The following is a 6791-nucleotide window of genomic DNA, read 5'->3' on the forward strand; positions in this document are numbered from 1 at the left end:
TTTTTTTTTTTTTTTTTTTTTTTTTTTTTTTTTTTGCAGTACTTCGAATTGAACCCAGGACCTTCCTGCTGGACTACATCCACAGCCCTTTCTTTTTATTTTTTATTTTGAGACAGGGTCTCACTAAGTGGCTAAGTTACCCAGGTTGGGCTCCAACTTGGAATCTTCCTGCCTCAGCCTCCCAGAGTGTTGGGCTGACAGGCGTGCCTCCCCCACGCCTGGTGAGTTCCAGTCTTCAAATGACAGCTCTGGGGAGAGGCTCTCTGATGCCCCATCTCTGAGGGCAAACACACATACCTGTGGTGGGGAGCTTCGGAGGACTTTGCTGCCCCCGGGGGAATCGCTACCGAAGGAGTGTCTACCGTTCCTTGACTCAAACCCTGACTCAGAAATGAAAGGAGAGATTAACTTTAGCTCACAGTTTGCAGGAATTTCAGTCCTTGCATGTCGGCTGGCTTCAAGGCAGGGCACCATGGCGGTGGGGGGGGACAGCTGCTCAGAGCATGGTGGACAGGAAGCAGAGAGTGAAAGGAGGAGCCAGGAGGGAGATGCCGCCTTCCAGGTCTTGCTTACAGTGCCCGCCTCTTTGGACCAGACCTCACCTCCTGATAACAAATCTGCTTTAATCCAGTCACCTCCAAAGCCCCGCCTGTGAGCACGTGAGGCCATCTAGGTCTAAACCATCACAGTGCCCCCACACTGCTGGGCCCATTCGCTGAGCTCATGCATGACTGTTAGTGCTGTAGCAGCTACCTACTGCTGTGTAACAAGCTGCCTGAAAAACAGCCATGCACAGCTGTGGTCAGTCCTTGCTCCAGCTCCACGCTAGAACAGAAGGTTCAAGATTCCTTCTTATTTACTGCAACATGGAGGAGACAACCTGTTGTAGTTGAGATCTACATGTCCCACCATAGCCTCATGAGCTCATAGATAGGGCTTCGAAAGGAGACGGATTGTGGCAGCTCCAGAGCTAACTTGCTGTTAGGAGGCGGGGTCTCATCAGAAGAGGTGGTCATTGGGGGCGTGGCCTGGTAGGGTTCATATCCCTCCCAGCTCCTCCCTTCTCCCCCCCACTTCCTGTCTACCCTGCCAAGGACTGTTCCTCCTCTGCAACGCTCATCTGCCATGATGCCCTACCTTGGAGCCAGCCTACCAGGGGCTGAAACCTCCACAAACTGTGAGCCAAGTAAACCTCTCCTCCTTTAGCTTGGAGTGTCAGGTATTGTGTCTCAGCAATGGAAATGTCACAAGACACATCCCAACTTAGAGGTGCAGCCACCTCCCTGTTACAGAGAATGGCAGGGTCCATGCACATCACCACCCTGGTTCACAGGCCCCTAGCACGCCCCTGCTGTACCTCACACCTGCTGCAGAGAGAGGCAGTGATGGGCAGGGACCTTGGCCTGGCACCTGGTGCTGGCTCAGGGATTCGCCTCCTGACTGGCTCCAGTGTCTCTGCTATACCCTGGGTGTGTGTTTGGGTCACCTGGCCTGGGTGTGGACCCTGCTCAGATGAGGATAGTGGTGTGGGACCACGCTTGGACACTCTCTTGCCCCTATGAGTTTCAGCTCCTGCCACTCCTGCCTCAGTGATTCTGGCAGCACCCTGAGCCTTTTCCACACTAACACACCCTCTCCCTGGAAGCCTGCACCCTCCCCGGGCTAAGACCTCCTTTTGCTGTGGGCTCACCCATTTTCAGGGCAATCTTTCTTACATTCCTCCCTCTAAGCCAAAATCGATCTTCTTTTTGTGACAACATCTCACTAAGGTCTCACTAAGTTGCTGAGCTCCCCAGGCTGAGCTCCAATTTGCCACCCTCCTGCCTCAGCCTCCCAGAGTGGGATCCTCTCTTGAAGCACCTCTGCTTTTCTCTGGTGATATTTGTTTATCTCATTTGTTGTTCTGTGTTCCCATGTGAATATTTGCTAAGCCAGCAATATCCTGTCTTGCTCTGGGGTTCTGTCTGTCACTCTGTTCAGCACTAGAGGGCACCAGGAGCACGGCGGCACTTGGTAGATATTTGAGGAGTCCATTAACAGCTGGCAGGGGGCTTGGCTTTTGATTGATTATTGGTTGAACTGCTATGAACACTCCTGCTGGATTGTTCCCAGATGACCCCCGGGAAGCTGTAAGAAAGATAAAGACGAGATCTACAATGTCCCCCTACAGTCTCCTCTGTGAAAGGACTGGTCCTTGGGGCGCCATACTGGTCAGTGGGTCCATCCACGGGTGAGAGGGTGAGTGTGCTGCTGGGAGGCTGGGGCTGGGTGCAGGTGGTCACGGGGTGTGACCTGGAAGGGCACGTGCTTGTCCCCAGTTCCTCTCTTTTCTCTCTGCTTCCTGGCCACACTCGGGCCAGCAGGTTTTTCCTCTGCCATCACCTTCCACCAGCTGACCATGGAACCAGCTGACCACAGAACCAACTGACTATGGACTAAAACTGCAAGCCACAGTGAACCTCGCCTCCTCTAAGTTGGGGGTGTCGGCCGTTGTGTCCCAGTGACAGGGAAAGTGACCAGGACAGTGCCTATAGCCTTAGGCAGGGCCATGGAGAGCCAGGGGAGCCCTGGCCCTGACCACTGACCTCTAGCTGCAACCAGAGAGGGGACAGAGGAGCAGGGCCTCTGGGGTAGCTCCTTCCTCAGGGGCCAAGAGAAGGGGAGAGAAGGGAGGCTCCGTGTGGGGTCCCTGCAGTGCCCCGTGTCACTCCTCAGCTCAGCTTCCTCTCTCCCAAGATGGTGGACCGTGATCCGAGTCATCCACAGCCAAGGCAGAACTGCGGGAGGGGTCTCCTCCTCACTCCTGCCAGGTTCGCCCCCCGCGGAAGGTGGGGCAAAGCTGCAGTCTCAGTCACCGTAGAGGCCGGGCTGGGATAGAGGCACTGAGGGCCCCCAGGCTGAGGGTCCACACCTCACTCTTGCTACCCCCAGAGCACGTGCCCCACGCACCCAACAATCCCCACTGGCTCTGGCCACAGGTCCCTGGCTGGGTGCTTCCGCCAGGCCATGGGGAAGCGACAAACTCCTCCCTCCTTCCTGGGATGCCAAGATCCAGCAGGGAGGGGTCAGGTCTTCAGCAGCGCAAGAACCAGGTGCACCTCCCACCGCAGCACTTGCAGCCCACGAGGGTCAGGGAAGGCCGGGAAGGAGGGGGCAGCAGAGATGGGAATCGGCCTGCAGTTCCCACCCAGGCTTACCCTCCTGCACCCCTCGCACTCCTTATAAGTGGCCTAGAGAAGCCCCCACAGTGACCACGAACAGAAGGGGCACAGAGGGCTGGCGAGAAGGCCAAGGCCAAGGTGGGGCGCTAGGGGGAGCATCTGCTCGGAGGAAGGTGCTCCTCGCATCCCACGGTCTCAGTAAGCAGCAGATGGGAAACGGGCCCTCGCTCAGGTCTTTCCCTCTCCAGCCTCACTCAGCCATCGGCTCCAGATGCACTCGCCCTTCCTCCCTTCACCCTGCGCTGGGTTGGACGCAGGCTGGGCTTAGGGTCACTGAGGCCGAGGTCCCGCACGCCCGGGAGAAGAGGCCACAGTCAGACCCCCGTGGGTGTGGGGCCCTGAGGGAGTCGGATGGGCAGCCAGGCAGCTTCGGGGGACAGGAGGTCAGCTAGGGTGACCCCAGTGCCACGGGACCCGCTGAGGAAGCCGGCCGGGAGCAGCTGTGCACCGGGCCCGAGATGCTGCAGTCACTCTAAGGGCCTGGCACGGGTCCTGGAGTCCTGGGCTGTGGCGGGGCTCTGGGGGTGAGCTCTCCCCGCCCACACCAGGCTGGCGTCGCCGGAGGTCTGGGGCAGATCCCTTGCCTACTCCTCCCGCCGGCCCTCCATGTCCACACTGGGTGTTCTGCGTCTTTCTCTTGGACCTGTGCCAGTGGTGCCAATGCCAGGGGCAACGCCGTCCAGACAGCTTCAGGGCCCTCCGTCCTCACTGTCACAGACTGTTCCAAAGCCCCTCACCCCATCTCCTGGCTGACTCCGTCTCCACCCCAGGCTCTCCTCCTCCCGCCTCCATCTTGGTGTCCTCTCTGGCAGGGATTTCTGTGGAGCTCAGGGCACAGGTCATCCTCCTTGTGCTTCCGCAACGGACAGCAACATCTCTGTGACTGAAAACAAAGGTGTCTCTCACGGCCCGCGACCATCATGACCAGGTCTCTCGCGATGGCCACACCTGGCTGTCTGTACCCTGCCTGCCCAGGGCTGTTTGTCCGGATCCCAAGCTCCCACACAGGTTTGCTGAGGGCGGGAGGTGGCACCGCACCCACGAGGCAGGCCTCTTCCACGATAGCTTCTCGTGGGCCCCTTCCGGTCTGCACACAGGTGGCGGTGTGTACGGCATAGCCCGAATGCGGGGCTCACACGCAGTCCCCGGGGATAAGAAAGGGACCTACTCCAGCTGGGAGGGTGCGGAGGGAGAGGAAGTGTGCAGGCCCCCGAGGCTGTGTGAACCACCTCTCTTCTCTTCCTGCTTGCCTGGCCTGAGTCGCAGCCACATCCAGGTGCCCGGAAGCAGATGTATGGCCAGCGACGGGCACACCATGGCAGGAGGGCCGGAGACGGGAAGTTCTGTGCTGCTGTGAGTGAAGGCCCAGCACCTTCCCGCTACAGGACAAAGCTTGGCATCAGGGGTCCGGTTCACAGAGGGAGAGCTGGCCTGAAGGTGGCAGGGTCACTTCCACCCCCGCCCCAGAGGACTCGGCCAGAGCTGCGACCACACAGCCAGGTCTCCAGCCTGCCGACGCCACCTGCTGAGTCTGGTGTTGACCCTCCGCTAGCCAGGCCGGCATCTGGCCTCCTCCCCAGCCCTGCCTCCCACAGCACTGCCTCGCACCGTCTGTGCCCCAGAGCCGGCCAACCCAGCTTCCTCGCTCCAGTGCCCAGAGGCTGCTCCCTGCCGAATGTCCAGCACGGGTTGTCCTCCTTGTGCTTCAGTGACAAACACCCTCTTCTCTGGGTCACTCTGCTGCCAGGCCGAGGCTCACTGATGCCACCTCCCGCCCCTGGGAGCAAGTGTAGGCCCTGCCCACGCTCCAGGGAAGGGACTCAGAAGGGACCCCGCTGCCGCTGTGGGGTGCACCGGGGAGACGGGATCCCCACGCCACCCTGCTGAATCTCCACTGCCAGCATTGCTGCTGCTGTCCATGCCAGGTGGGCGGCACTGCAGAGGGAGGGGCAGCTGCGTGACCGGGCGGCTGCTCTGTCTGTTTCCTCATCTTCAGGATGGGATGAAATGGACGGATCCAGACCACCTTCCCGCAGTCGTGGGAGAAGCGAATCAAGTTCGGACTCAGTGGCCCGGGTTTGTAAGTGGGGTGTGAGCGCCAGGGAGAAGGGACAGCAGCCGCCCTCCTGCGGCCTCAGGCCAGTGTCACAGAGTCCTGGCTTCTGAGAGGAGCGGAAGTCTGGGCTCACATGTGATATCTTCCAATCTGCAAAGACTGGGGACTCCTTTCATTAAGATGACAAAATCACCCCACTGACTCTTCACAGACCAAGGCAAACCCACTCCACGCAGCTTGGGCTGGGTGGGGTTCCAGAATCCCAAGTGGAAAAAAAAAGTGACAACAGGACCGGCCCAAGCCAGCCGGAGGCCACAGGGAGGGGTCCCGGCCTCTGGTGTCGGGGTGGACTCCGGCGCTCTCAGCGCTGGATGGAAAGTGCTCCCCTGCACTGGGCAGGCCTCCTCGTCCCCTGCTTCCCGCTCCTCTCTGTGTCCCCACTGGGCTGGTCTCCAGGCTGTGCGTGGCTCGGGCCCGTGTGGGACCCAGGGCTGACTCTGGGCTGCTCCGAGGCAGGCATAGGCATCAATGTCCCCCCTGGCCACAGGTTCCTCTCCGGCTTCTGCTCCTGGGCACTGGCAGGAGGAGGCCTGGCCTGCTGGCCCACGGGGATTGGGTCCTGCTGCTCCTGCTCCAAAGCCTGTCCCGAAAGTCATCAGGGAAACGATCCAGAGGAACGACGCCTCATCGCCCTCCACCTCTCCAGGAACTGGACTGGGACTTTGTTCCACGCCCCGCCTCACCTGGGGCCCGCGAAGACATCCAGAGAAGCTGCAGCCACACGCTCTGAGGCATGGGGATGCCCCTCTCTGCCCCTCCCTGCAAACTGCAGAGGACGGCACTCGAGGGGCCGCAGCGGGACCATCCTCCCCTCCCCTGTACCCAGAGGACAGACTTGCTCCCCTCTGTTGGGATTTAAAAAGCCACTTCACAGATAAAAGAAAAAACAAATGCACAGATCTGTAAACAGGATCAGGCCCTCCTTGAGGCTCTGTTGATCCCCCAGATATTCCCAAGTGTTGATGTAAATAATGACTGCTAAATTAAATGTTACCAAAATAAATTATCAGAGGACACTGTCCCTCCCTCAAGTCTCTGAATCTGCAAACTTTAGACTTCACCATGAAATCTGCCCCACGAGTTTTAAACCAATTCTACTTAACTCAGCAGAAACCATATTCCCCAAACAGATCTCTCAACACCAAAAAGCCAGGAGCAAGTCACCGACTTCCCTCTCCCATGGGATAAAAGCATTGCTGTTCTCCATCAAATGTATTGATCTCAGGAAAAAAACAAAACAAAAAAACAAGTCAAACTTTAAGCACAAAACCATCTGGAGATGTGGACAGGAAGATGTGGGCTTTCGGTGCCTGGTTCATGAACAAACGCAGAGATAGCATTCAACTCCAGTTCTGGATTTCTTTTAGTGAAATGGGGTTAGAATCACGGTCTGTAGGAACACCTTTCTGAATGCATACTAACCCTTGACAACACGGTCAATACTCTCCTGCGGC

The 6791-nt window shown here is 58.4% G+C and overlaps 1 protein-coding gene across 5 annotated transcripts in view; it reads left to right on the forward strand.

Annotated features, from left to right (window-relative positions):
• The window catches only part of LOC117285736, a 10358-nt gene extending 4025 nt beyond the window's left edge, over positions 1 to 6333 (forward strand). The window contains exons 3-6 of one of the 5 annotated variants that reach the window (XR_004516868.1): positions 2113 to 2238; positions 2364 to 4721; positions 5218 to 5301; positions 5825 to 6333. The gene's annotated coding sequence lies outside the window, so the exon portion shown is untranslated. Of the gene's footprint in view, positions 1 to 2112; positions 2239 to 2363; positions 4722 to 5217 lie in introns of all 5 variants that reach the window. The other 4 variants (XR_004516869.1, XR_004516867.1, XR_004516870.1 and 1 more) reach the window with 4 other exon arrangements.
• Positions 6334 to 6791: the final 458 nt, after the last annotated feature.

The sequence above is a fragment of the Fukomys damarensis genome, unplaced genomic scaffold (assembly GCF_012274545.1).
Source record: "Fukomys damarensis isolate Sample0158 unplaced genomic scaffold, DMR_v1.0_HiC HiC_scaffold_12, whole genome shotgun sequence".
In the NCBI taxonomy this organism is placed as follows: domain Eukaryota; kingdom Metazoa; phylum Chordata; class Mammalia; order Rodentia; family Bathyergidae; genus Fukomys; species Fukomys damarensis.